The sequence below is a fragment of the Gastrolobium bilobum genome, unplaced genomic scaffold (genome assembly GCF_033153095.1).
Source record: "Gastrolobium bilobum isolate Gb01-03AN ecotype WA unplaced genomic scaffold, APGP_CSIRO_Gbil_v1 utg212297, whole genome shotgun sequence".
Lineage (NCBI taxonomy): Eukaryota > Viridiplantae > Streptophyta > Magnoliopsida > Fabales > Fabaceae > Gastrolobium > Gastrolobium bilobum.
Window position 1 is genome coordinate 109 of NW_026899176.1, and position 12354 is coordinate 12462.

The window sequence follows — 12354 nt, forward strand, 5'->3', positions numbered from 1 at the left end:
CAACTCGATTTCCACAGACGGCAAGCATTGTTAGACCTAACATAGAGGCTAACAACTTTGAACTGAAGCCGGCACTGCTGCAACTGATTCAAAAAGATCAGTTCGCTGAAGGAAGCACGGAGAACCCCTATAGTCATCTTGATAACTTATTACTTTAGTGTGATACATTAAAAGTAAACGGAGTTCCTCGTGATGCTATCTTGCTCAGGCTATTTCCATGCTCACTGAAGGATGAAGCAAGAGATTGACTGCAGTCTCTACCTGAAGGAAGCATAACCAATTGGGATGACTTAGCAAGAAAATTCTTGGCTAGGTTTTTCTCAACTTCAAATATGGCAAGCTCAAGTCGGAGATCACTGCTTTTGAACAAAAAGACAGCGAATCTTTGTACGAGGCTTGGGAACGATTTAAAGGATTACTCAGGAAGTGTCCTCAACATGGAATTGAAGCATGAGAGAAAGCAAGAATCTTTTTCCAAGGGATGACATCCAGCACAAGAACACTGGTGAATGCTGCTGCAGGAGGCTCCCTGAAAACAAAAACTCCTGAGGAAGCACTTGAATTGTTGGAATCATTAGCATCTCAAGAATTTGACAATGCTCCAGCCCCAGTTGCACCAAGAAGATCAAGAATCATGAAGCTTGAAGGCTGTGATGCACTCTTAGCCCAAAATGAAAAATGCTACAAATGCACAAGAAACAACAAGAACAATTGGATGCTCTTAATAAGAAATTTAATATTTCTCAAGTTTCTTCTGTTTCTAATGCTAACATTAAATGTGATATTTGTCAGGAGGCTCATGCAACTGAGGATTGTGAATACATAAGAGCAGCGGAAAAGCAACCAGCGGAGGTCAATGCACTCTGGTATGATCAAAAGAACCCGAACAATCAAGGAAGGAATCAATATGGTAACCAAGGGTGGAAGAATAACAACCAACACCCTGGGTTGAGTTACAAGTCAAACTACCAGCTGAATCCTCCTATGCCATTGCAACAACAACCTCAAGGTACCACATCCGAGTGGGAAAAGGCGTTTGCACAGTTTTCCAAGACAACATCCGACTTCATTCAAAATGCAGATGTCTTCAGAGATGAAACAAGAGCTTCGTTTCGGAATCAAGAAGCTTCGATGCGAAACTTGGAGACTCAAATTGGTCAGATGTCAATAGAGGTAGCAATTTGGGTTGACCCGCCCTGACCCGCCCCGCCCCGCCACCAACCCACCAAAAACGGGGCGGGGCGGGTTGACCCGCCAAAATATATGGGTTAGAAGAATGAACTCACCCCGTTTTATGGTGGGTTGGTGGGTCAACCCACCAACCCGCCAATTAAAAAAAAATAATTAAAATTCAAAAATAAATTATATTTTATGAATTTTTCTAATATTATTTTATTTTATTTCACACTTCTCTATATTTTTTTAGTCTCAATCTTAAATGTATACTAATATTTGTCAAACATTCTTTAGGAATTTATATATAGATAACATTTGTCATAAATAAAATTGTTATTCTTTATTTTTTCTAGGAAGTACTAAGATAAAAAAAATTTAGATATCACAAAAATTTAGGGATTAATGAAATACTATCAAATTGTAAAATATATATATATATATATATATATATATATATATATATATATATATTACAACCCGGCGGGTTGAACCCGTTTTGACCCACTTTCAGGCGGGGAGGGTTGAGGTGGGTTAAAAACCTTAACCCAACCCGCCCCGTTTTGGCGGGTTGTTGGGTTGACCCGCCGGGCTCAACCCATATTGCCACCCCTAGATGTCAAGATAGTTCACTGAAAGAACTCAAGGCACTTTTCCAAGCAACACAGTTGTCAATCCAAGGGAGCATTGCAATGCTATCACCACTAAGAGTGGGACAGTGATTTAACCTGTGGAAAAGCCACCAGTTGAAAAGAAGAAAGAAGCTGAACCTGAAGTTGAGAAAGAGAAAGAAGAAGATGCAGTAGAAGCTGAAAAATGCATTCCAGAGAAGAAGCTGTTCAAATGGGAGAAAAAGAAAGCTCTGGACAGGCAACCAAAAGCGGCAGACCCGTCTCCATATGCAAAAGTTCCATACCCTCAGCGGTTGAAATAAGAGGTCTAGAAACAACAATACACCAAATTTCTAGACATATTCACGAAATTGCAGATCAAGATTCCTTTTGCCGAAGTTTTAGAGAAATTCCCAACTACGCAAGGTTCGTGAAGGATCTATTATCAAGGAAGCATAAGATGCGGGAATGTGAGACAGTAAATCTGACGGAGGAATGTAATGCTATCAGCGAAAAGAAGTTACCTACCAAAGTCAAGGATCCAGGGAGCTTCAGCATTCCATGCACTATAGGCAAGATAGAAGTAGACAAAGTTTTATGTGATCTTGGAGCTAGCATCAATGTCATGCCACTCTCCATGATGAAGAAGCTGGGGATAACCGAAGTGAAGCCCACAAAGACGATAGTGCAACTAGCTGACCACTCTTCTAAGCAAGCTTATGGTATCATAGAGGACATATTGGTTAAGATAGACAAATTCATCATTCCTGTCGATTTTGGCATCCTTGACATTGAAGAAGATGCCACAATTCCTATGATTTTTGGAAGACCCTTCTTGGCAACTTTAGGAGCACTGATTGATGTGCTAAAAGGCGAGCTGATATTACGGGTAGACGGAGAGCAAGTAACTTTCAAGTTCTTTGACAAAGAAGTCCCCTCATCTGTAGCTCAAACGGAAGATCAAGTCTACTACATTGGTGAAAAGAAAGGTGAAGAAGAACACAATGAGGATTATTCTCGAGAAAGTAAGCCAAGAGTTAAGATGGAGAAACCTAGTAGTGAAAGAAAGCATGTAAAAGTCAAGTTCAAAGTTCCTGAGACTACTTTACCTCATCCATATGCAGACGAGCACTATGGGAAAACACAATTTATGAGCGATGGACCTTGGTCATCACCAAGCTTATGCTTTAAACCCCCATGAAAGTCAGGTACGTCAGGCTCGTGGCGTAAAACAAGCGCTAATGGGTAGGCAAACCCACACTTTACTGTTTTTTTTTCATTGTTTTTTTTTTTTTTTTACTTTGAATTATATAAAGAGAAAAATACAAAAATATAGGAGAAGATGTTGAGACTAATGACTATCATTGAGTGAATTTTACAGTGAAGAAAAGGAAACAAACAACCAGAGAGCAATTAGTTGTTCTTATTTCTCGACGCGTTTTCTGTTTAGATTTAAATCTGTTGCTGAGGACAACAACATTTAAATCTGGGAATGGGGAACGCGCGGTTCATCTGAGCACAATTGAGTAAGCCGGAGGAACTTCATAAGTACACACAGAATATCCGGCTAAAATAGGGAATTATCTCAAAGCCCTTCTTCTTTGCTTTAGCTTATTTTTATTGAGAATTTTTAAATTTTTTTAGTTTATTTTGAGAAACCCTAAGCCAAAAAAATTTGTGAAAATTTTACAAATTTTTCAAAGTTTCTCAGTGTTCTAATTGGAAAAATGGCGGGAAGTTTAAATTAGTAATTGATTCAGAGCATGATGATGCACTTAAACATATTCAAATTTTTATGAACATCATTGCAATAAGTGACATGATTCATTGAATATATTGTTTGGTATTGAAGTTATTTGAGAAAAAGAACAAGGAAATTATTGTGCATTCATAGCCGTGAGGTTTTGAGCCTATACAGAAATTTTTTATTGAGTGTGCATTCCGTTGTTGAGATACTCTAGAACTTGCTTTGTTTTTTGATTAAAATAGTCTGTGATTTATTATGTAAAGATGATAGAGGCATGTTCTTTCTCTAACTAGATGGCCAAATAGCTAACCTTTATGATATTCCTTAGTTAAGCCCCTTGAGCCTAAACTTTTTATTCATGAAGAACCCTTGAATGTGAATAGCCACTTCCCCAATTGAAGCCTCACCTTAATAGCAGATTAATTTCAGATTTCAAGTAAGGAGTGGATATGAGTTTCAACTATACAGGCGTTCAACGGAATAAAGAAGTACAAGCAAAAGGGCAAAGCCCAAAGAAAAAGGAAAGTTGGTTAGACTCAAGAAGAGCGAGCAAAATGCTCAAAACAAAGAAAAGAAAAGAAGCGAAAAGCAAGAAAATACACTTAGAAAGAAAACGACAAAAAGAGAAGGTTCAATGAAGAAAATAAAGAACTGGAAAGAAGAAGAAAAGCTTTACAGCCGGAAAAAAAATGAACAAACACATGTTCCATTCCTTAATCTGAATTAATCTTAAACTTTTGTCCCAAATTCTTTCCCTCCCTTTCAACAGGCCACGTTATAACCTTATGAAAGACCTCTTGATCTGCTTAATTTATCATAAGAACTGTGGAGAGCGAGAATATAAGCAAGCCTATGGTAGTGTTGATACAGTGGAATAAGAGAGAAACACCAACCCTCTAGACAGTTGAGCAAGAGTGAATTAAAACTCCTAGTGAGGGAGTGTCTCAGGAAGTTTCCCATGTTCTTGATCTTAAGGAATTTCATTAAAAGTTTTTACTTATGAATTATTGATCTTATTGTTTTGATGTGTCATCCTTTCCTTAAGTTTGAATGCTCTGTAGTCAATTCTCTGATTAAATTCTGCCTATGAATTCCATGCAATTAAAAATCTTGATTGATTCCACTAAGTTTATTCTACTGCATTGATAAGGACAACAATGTTCAAATCTGGGAATGGTTGATAAACCCTTAGTTTATCATGTTTTTAGGCTTAATTCTGATTGATAAATATTGTGAATTGCATGGAAATTAGGGTTTTATGCTGTAAAAGTTACAGTAATTGAATATCTTGCTAACATGTTGTCGTAATGTTGAATTACAAGGTTTTTAACACTTATTATGGCAATTTGGAACCAAAGGAAGACATCAAGTTAAGTTAAAGCACAAGCAAGCAAGATTCCAAGTGTGTACCAACTGTAAGAGGACGTTTTAGCGTCCAGAAAACACGTTTAAACGCACAAGATGAAGAAAACAACAATTACTTTCGAGAAGAGCACGTTTTGGCGCGCAAACAGCACGCCAAAACGCCTTGAAGCCATAAAAACAATTCGAACAGCACGTTTTCGCGTGCTACAGCACGCCAAAATGTGCTAAGGCAGACATCAATCAGTTATTTGACAGCGAGAAGATTTACCAAAGATTTGCTGAAGATTCAAAGGAAAATTTGATCAAGATACGCAACAGATTCCATGAAGATTTAAAGAAGATTTGTTCAGATAGGATATGGAACTAAAACGGAAACAAATCAAGATGATTCCTGAGAAGATTGAAGCAAGATACAACGAAGATTTAAAACTCTAATTCATCAACCAAATCTCCAAGATTTTACATGAAAAGGAAACAAAGATGAAATCAAATACAAATCTTGTATGGATTCATTGGAAGATTAGATGATGGATACAACCCCAAAAAGCTAAAAATAAGGAGCTTGGGGTCAAGACCAATTCACCAATACACAATTCCAGAGCATTACACTAAGACTGAAGGAGGAATCCTGTTGCGGAGCGCTGGAACACTGAGAAACCAAGTCAACATCACACCAATGGAGGCTTGGGGTTCTCTTTTCTTTATTATTTCTTTTCAATTCAGTATGCTAGAGTAGTTTTTTTATGTAGTTGAGGGTAGATGGAACCCAATTGAATCTTTATGTTTATGAATTAAATTGTCTCTGAATCCTGTTCTTTTTATAATTGAATAAATTATCTGTTTTTAATGTTTTCTATGAGTTTGTTCCTTATAGAATGATTTTGGGGAATTGTATGACAATAGGGATGTTGGTGCATGAACCTTGACTTGATAATTTATCATAATCCTTGTGATCTAGGAATAGAAATAGGAATAGGCATAAGGTAATTATGCAATCTCGAAATTCTTGATCTTAATGCATGTTTTCTTGGAGAATAATCGAGGAACTAGAGTTCTTTCAAGATTACATAGATTTATGGTAATAAGGAATTGAGCCGTAATTAACTCAGATAGAATTGATTGGCAATATATTAAGAAACGGATTCTTGGTCATTTAATTCATAACATATTGAGGATATTGGGGGAAGTCGAAACCTTAACTACGCTTGTTTAAATTTCAATCAAACATCATCATCATTCATTCTTTTAATTCTGAATTTTCATAATTGCATACCTTTACTTGTTTTTAATTTTAAGTCTTGAACAACAATTCTCTTCATCTAAATTCTCTCAAAACAAATCTTTGATTGTCCAACTAAAACGCAATTAGTGAACTAGTGCTTGAAATTCTGATCCTCGTGGGAACGATCTCGTACTCCGGTACACTTTATTACTTTCATGATCGGTGCACTTGCCGTGTCGCTATCAAGGAGCTGCAGGGAGCTTTTGGTACTCAGTTGAGATTGAGTACAACCTATCACCCTCAGACTAACGGACAGACTGAGCGGACCATCCAGACCTTGGAGGACATATTGAGGGCTTGCACCTTGGAGCAGGGTTCAGCATGGGATAAGTACCTGCCATTGGTGGAGTTTTCTTATAACCACAACTTTCATGCTAGCCTGGGCATGGCACCCTACGAGGCGCTGTATGGTGGGAGGAGTCGTGCTCCTACCTGTTGGTCGGAGGTTGGAGATCGCGAGTTGTTTGGCTTGAACTTCGTCCAAGATACCACCCTGCAGATCCAGATGATCAGGAAAAAACTGAAGCAGGCGCAGAATCGCCAGAAGAGCTGCTAAGATGTCAAGCATCGTCCACAGGAGTTCAGTGAGGGTGAACACGTGTTTGTGAGACTTTCCCCTGTCACCGGTCTTGGTCGAGCCCTCAGAGTAAGGAAGTTGAGCCCGCGATTCATTGGGCCATACCAGATCCTTGGTAGAGTAAGACCAGTTGCCTACTGGTTTTCCTTTCCTACGAACATGGCCAACATCCACGACGTGTTTCACGTGTCTCAGCTTCAGAAGTACATAGCAGATCCTTCGCACGTGGTGCAACCAGATGATGTAGAAGTTCAGGAGAACTTGAAAACTCTCGTCGGTCCACTCAAGATTCTCGATCGTGGCGAGAAGAAGCTGAGGAGCAAGATCATTCCGATGGTCAAAGTGCAATGGACTGGAAGAACTCCCGAGCAGTGTACTTGGGAGCGAGAGGACGAGCTTCTCCGGCAGTATCCCGACTTCCGAGACAAGTATGTTTCCGATTTTTAAGAACCTGCACCGTTAATTAAGGAAGTTAATTAATTAAGTATGAGAAATTAGGAAATAATTCCGTAATTGACCCTAATAATTATGATATGGCTTAAATAATTATGGTAAGTGTTTTTTTTTTTTGATTACAATTATGGTAAGTCTTTAATAATGCTGAAAGTTGCTTTTCTGACGAAAAGTGCAGATACCGGTTCTGCTACTCGGTATAAATGCTTACCGATGAAGTATCGCGGAAAATTATAATAAGTGCATGAATATTCCTAGAATAATATATAGGACTGTGATTTCAAGTTTCAAGTTAAAGTAATGAGAACTGGAGCCAGAACTGATACTGGCTATTGTAACCCCGTATATATCCGGTAATGTTATCTTACTATCGTATTAAGCTGCGCTTAATTAAAAATGCGAAATATCATTTTCTTTTCAATTACGAAGTCATTATCATTACCAACTTGCTTATTAATCAATTAATAAAACATCGCCCGTATGCAATTGCAATAAAACAGCTAACTGAAATACCTCATTAATTAAAATAACATAAGTGTGTCTACGGAGCTACAACACGTAGACCTGACCAACTAGCAGTTTATACAAATCAACTCAAAAGTACTAACAACATGGTGGCATGGACAACTCCCATGCTCACCCCAAATAAGGCAACAAAGCCCAACATAAGTCTCAACTCAACAACAACATAGAGATAAGGGCGGAAAACATAAACAGCATCCAATCCAGTCATGCCAGCATAATATGAACATCACAAAACATCAACTAAGCTCTAGCCTCCTGCCGCCAGAGACATCAGTCCCCATACTACCTGAACCTGAAATAAGCATTCCCCAAACGTGGGGTGAGATCTCTAAACAAGAAATCTCAGTAAGACAAGGGGTCTTCAAGGATCTTCCACCCCAAGCTCATTTACATGTGCAATATAAGTTCAAAAGCAGTTTATCATCATCAGTTCTAAAATAGTGCAATGCAGCAGATAATCATGTCATGTGTGTCAATTCTATTCTACTGGCCAGAGAAATGCAGGATTTATATACGTCTAATACCCACATATAGTGCAAGACGCCACTTGCATCCACCCCGGATCCCCGTCTTGTATGACGCCACATACTCAGGCTTACCGTCAAGATGGAACAACACATGCATATTAAAAGCCATTACACATAAAGCTCAACATCATTTCAAATATTCAAAGCATGTAACACAGCATGCATATAACCATACCCCCATGGGACATGGTGGAACCACAACATGGCTAAACCGAGGACACAAAAGCTTACCTTGCAAGCTAACTATCCAAGCTAAGAGTCCGTACAAGCTCAGGACCCACAAACAGCACAATCACAATCTGTTTATATGAGAAATATCATCAATAACCATACTTTAAAGGTTCGTTTCATTATGACAACATTTCCTTATTCGATTACGTCTTTTCTAGATCATAATTATCAAGCACTAAGTCCCTTAATTATAGGTATCACTGTTTCCCAACAGTAACACCAACTTCCTAGGCCATCAAGCCCACATGGGAACTGTCCCACGCACAACAAACTGATTTCTGGTCATTTTCAAAGGTGGTAATCGATTACCAAAGGCTGGTAATCGATTACTGCACATGGTAATTGATTACCACCAGCAAGGTAATCGATTACCACACATGGTAACCGATTACCAATCAAAAATAATCGATTACCATGCGGGCAGAACAGCATTATGTAGATTTTTTCTGCATAATCCGAAGCCAAAATGCCACCCCATGACCCAAGGTCCGATTTTGACCCAAAACAGAAGTTCAATACCACATTTTAGACTTAGATTAACAACCTCAAGCTTGAATGATTAAAGTTAACTCATTTCATAACCAAAAACAAGCCATTAACAAGGAAATTCAAAGGAAAGTTCAAGGTATACCAATGGAGGTTCAAACTCAGCAAAAAGAAGACTCTTGGAGCTCTCGAATAAGGCTCAAAGATTCTGACTTTGCAAGAGCACGAAAATACAACACAAGGTTGGACCTTTCTCTTCAAAGATCACACTTTGAAGCACCAAATGCCATGACAATGGCCTCAACCAACCCAACTCTTAAACTCAGCCACAAAAACCTCACAAACCAGAAGCCACACTCAACAACAAGGCTCCTCACCCTTCTCACAACCAACTACTAGGTGTTTACAAGGTTTAGTGTGAAGGAATCAAAGGGAAAAGATGAGTTCTTGGCTCAAAAAGGTGAATGAAGCTCAAGTTCAAGAAGGAAGAGCAATGGCTGAAGGTGGTCAGCCCTCAAGTCTCACGCAGCAGCCAAAAAATGAGGCCTAGGGTTGTGTGCCACTTAGCTTAAATAGGCCCACTTAAGTTAAAACACACAAATATAACATTAATTTCTACGCTTAGCATTTTAATCCCAAACTCAGGATTCTTAACGTACTCAATTTTACAAGAATTATCATATTTTTCTTATAATTTTCGGAGCACCTTTCTGGTACGCGCTTTTCATAGCCAGTACCAGATTCTGGCACCAGTTCTTATTATTTTGACTTGAAACTCGTTTTACAAGTCCTACATTTTATTCTAGTAATTATCATGCACTTATTATAATTTTCCAGGATACTTTTTCGGTACGCATTTATACTGACTAGCAAAACCGGTATCTGCACTTTTCTTCCGAAAAATGACTTTCAGCATTCTTAATCGCTTACTATAATTATTAGACCCTCATAGTAATTATTAGAGTCAATTATGGAATTATTTCCTAATTTCACATAATTAATTAATTAACTTCCTTAATTAATAGTGCAGATTCTTACAGCTATGGAAAAGCGCGTACCGGAAAGGTGCTGCGAAAAATAAAATAAAAATATGATAAATCCTGGAAAAATTAGTAGGTTCAGATTCCAAATTTTGGGATTAAAATTCTAAGCGTAGCTATATTTTTTAATACAGTGTGTTTAACTTAAGATGCCTATAAATACTACTCTTCACAAAACCCTAGGCTGATTTGGTACATGCAACGTGTCTTTTCTGAATGCGCTCCAGCAGCCTTGAGCCTTCCCTTGCCATTCTTCCCTTGTTCTTGATAAAACTCACTAAAGAAGCCATTTTTATTCTTTGTTATCTATCATATCACCTTGTGTGAGTAAGGGCTGACCTTGGGTGCTAGTAGGGGACCTTTTTCTGAGTTTGGTTTCTGAATTTGTAAGGATTAAGGAGTTTTGCTTTTGAGTTGTGTGATTTTTAGCCCTTGTCTTGGCATTTTGAGCTCCAAGTTGTGAGCTTTGTGGAGAAAGGCACCATCCTGAGGTGTCAAATTCGTGGCCCTGTGAAGTCTGAACCTTGGTGTGTAGTTGGAGACCTCCTTCCTCTCTCTTTTTCAGAGTTGTGAGCCTTAGAGATTGTGATTGTGCTGTTGTGGGCTTTGAGCTAGTGTGGACTCTTGGCTTGGATTGTTAGCTTGCAAAGTAAGCTTTCGTGTCCTCGGTTTAGTCATTGTTTGTTCCACCATGTCCCATGGGGGGATGATTATATGCATGATGTGTTTTCATGTACTGTTATATTGAAATGCTATTGAGCTGTTAAGTACAATTGCTTTATGATATGTATGTGCTGTTTCGCCTAGATAGGAAGCCATGGGGTGGTCCATTGGGCGGGAACAGGACGGGCATGTACTATGTGGGCAATAGACGTATTCCTGCACTTCTCTGATCTGTAGAATAGTTATAAAACATATGACATGATTATCTGCTGCATTGCACTATTTTGGAACTTATATTGTTTAACTGTTTTTGGAACTTATATTGTACATGTAAGTGAGCTTGGGGTGGAAGATCCTTGAGGACCCCTTGTCTTACTGAGATTTCTGTTTAGAGATCTCATCCCACGTTTGGGGCGCTTAATTTAGGTTCAGATAACCCAGGGGCTGAGACCTCTAGCGGCAGGAGGCCGAAGCTTAGTTGATTGACATGTTTGCTGATTATGCTGATGCACCTGCTTAGTGTTTATGCTTTATCCATTATCATGTTGTTTGTATTGAGAATTGATTAGTATGCTGTTTATTTGGTGAGCATGGGGATTGTCCATGCCACATTGATTTGACGATGTTTAGTTTATTCGAGTTGTATAATTGTATCAGGATTATGTTCGGACTACGTGTTATAGATCTGTGACTTAGACACTCACTTATTTGTTATAAGGTATTTCAGTTAGCTGTCTTTTGCAATTTACATACAGGCGATGTTTTTATGAAATTGATTAAGTAATCAACTTGACTAAGTTTAATGACGTCATAATTGAAAACAAAAAGATATTCCGCATATTTTTTAAGTGTGGCTTAATACGATGACATATTAACAAACCGTTATACACGGGGTGTTACAGCGGTTGTCACCCGCAACAGTGGAGAAACCAGAGACATGGGCAACTCAAGCCCCACAACAATCGGGGTTGCAATAAAAGAATGCAAAGCCCTGGAGTCAAACAATACATCAACAAAAGATCCACCAATGGAAACAGTACCTCTGACAAGGTTCGGAGCTCGGTCCGACTGCTGGCGATCCAACGTATACACATGCCCGGTAGCAGGTGGCACTGCAATTGCTGAAGTAGGTGGAAGGGGAACCATCTGTAGTGGAACTGCCTGAACTGCTGCAGCTCTCGCCGTCAATGATAGACAATCTCTAGAGTAGTGGCCCTCCTTGCCACAGAGAAAACAAATCAGTTTCCCCATAGCACAACGTCTTGCATGCTCTTTTCCGCACCCCGAACACCTCGGAGTGGAAGGAGGCCTAGCAAAACCTCCCTGCTGAAGTCCTCTTGAATTGGCTAGGCGCCTGCCTAATCGCAAACTGCTTCCCTTTTCCCTTTCCAGCAAACTTCCTGTCTTTCCAAGAAGTAGAACTACTCGTTCCCTTCGTCTCAGCAATCTTGGCCTTCTTGGCCTTACTCGTAATACAGACATCCTCTATGTCCCGATACTGCTGCACCAATGTCCCAAAATCTCTCGAAGTCGCTCCAGCAAGGGGAACAACTATCTCCTCGCTAAGTCCCCTACGGAACTTAGCAGCCAAAAAGGTCAGAGTAGGCATAGCCATCCGAAAGTGTGAAAACTTCACCAGCTCATTAAACTTTGCCAGGTACTCGTCAACAGACA

The 12354-nt window shown here is 39.1% G+C and overlaps 1 non-coding gene across 1 annotated transcript; it reads right to left on the reverse strand.

Moving 5' to 3' along the window:
• Positions 1-337: 337 nt before the first annotated feature.
• LOC133287982 (small nucleolar RNA R71) lies at positions 338-444 on the reverse strand. The gene has a single exon (XR_009748312.1). It is a non-coding gene; the product is annotated as a small nucleolar RNA R71 (small nucleolar RNA).
• Between the last annotated feature and the right edge of the window lie 11910 nt (positions 445-12354).